The 1,511-nt window shown below is 43.2% G+C and overlaps 1 long non-coding RNA gene across 1 annotated transcript; it reads right to left on the bottom strand.

Moving 5' to 3' along the window:
* Positions 1–35: 35 nt before the first annotated feature.
* On the bottom strand, positions 36–1,511 carry LOC116380815 (uncharacterized). Its single transcript, XR_004212615.1, has 3 exons — positions 1,440–1,511; positions 947–1,046; positions 36–271 (listed from the first exon to the last, which is right to left on the bottom strand). It is a non-coding gene; the product is annotated as an uncharacterized LOC116380815 (long non-coding RNA).

Consider the following 1,511-nt stretch of genomic DNA (forward strand, 5'->3'; position numbering starts at 1 on the left):
AAACTGCGTTAACACGCGATAAAATTATTGTCGGCGTTAATTAATGAACGCGTTAACTTGCCCAGCACTAATATATATATATATATTATAATAATAATAATATGTATTAGTACCTCAATGTAAACTGAGCCTGTAGGGAGTGACATCAGACTGATGCTCACCTTTAGGATCCAGGTGATCATGTCTTTGTGAACCTCCAGGTGAGGAGCATTCTGCAGACTCTCCAACAGAGCCAGGACACTTCCTGAAGTACTGGGAGCTTCACCTGGACCTGAAAAAAAACCACACACACACACACACACACACACACACACTAGGAGAAAGGTAGAACATGGTGCGGGTTGGAATGGAACCCGGGCCTATGAAGGGAGCTGTGTGTATAACGTGTGTATAACATATGTATACATTGTGAGTGTATATATAATGCAGTGATTTTCCACCAGTGTGCCGTGAGAGATCGTCAGGTGTGCCGTGGGAAAATGTCCAATTTCAGTCAAAAAAACATTATTTAGTTGCTGCAAATACTTTGCCATTGTTGAGCGTCTGAGCTGCAACATAGTGGCTGGCTAAGTAATAAATACTCTTCCATGCCAGTGGGTGGCAGTAGGTAGCGCAATAATGACCGTGTTAATTGAAGACGGTAGAATTAAATGATGCCGATTTGCACTTTGTCCAATATCCATTATATCCTGTTTATTAAATGTTAACCCTATTTGGCCCTCAAAGTAGTCCCAATTTTTAATAGTGACCGTCTCTGTGATTGAGTTTGACTCCTCTGCATATATGCTGCGTTATGCTAAAAGGCGTCATTTTGTATCTTTTTTGGTTGTTGGTGTGCCGCGGGATCTTTTTAATGTAAAAAATGTGCTGCGGCTCAGAAAAGGTTGACAAACACTAAAATAATGTGTGTGTGTGTGTGTGTGTATATATATGTATGTACACTGACGTATGATCTTGCAGGTGTAGTTAAAGGTGACGTCATCATCTCTGCTGCTCTCCAGCTGCTGCTCTTCCTCCAGAAGAGCCACGCCCACCAGGTGGAGCACCTGTACACACAGTGCACAGGACAGTGTTTACATATTAATATGAACAGTACACCCCCCTATGTGTCTCAACCTCTACAGTGTTTACATATTAATATGGACAGTACACCCCCCTATGTGTCTCACTCTCTACAGTGTTTACATATTATTATGAACAGTACACCCCCCTATGTGTCTCACTCTCTACAGTGTTTACATATTATTATGAACAGTACACCCCCCTATGTGTCTCACCCTCTACAGTGTTTACATATTATTATGGACAGTACACCCCCCTATGTGTCTCACTCTCTACAGTGTTTACATATTAATATGGACAGTACACCCCCCTATGTGTCTCACCCTCTACAGTGTTTACATATTAATATGGACAGTACACCCCCCTATGTGTCTCACCCTCTGCAGCATGGACTCGGTCCAGCCCCCCCCACTGGGCTCCACAGCCCACTGCAGCACAGCGCCCTCTAC

Source organism: Anarrhichthys ocellatus, unplaced genomic scaffold, assembly GCF_004355925.1.
Source record: "Anarrhichthys ocellatus isolate YVR2014 unplaced genomic scaffold, GSC_Weel_1.0 scaffold9011, whole genome shotgun sequence".
Classification (NCBI taxonomy): domain Eukaryota; kingdom Metazoa; phylum Chordata; class Actinopteri; order Perciformes; family Anarhichadidae; genus Anarrhichthys; species Anarrhichthys ocellatus.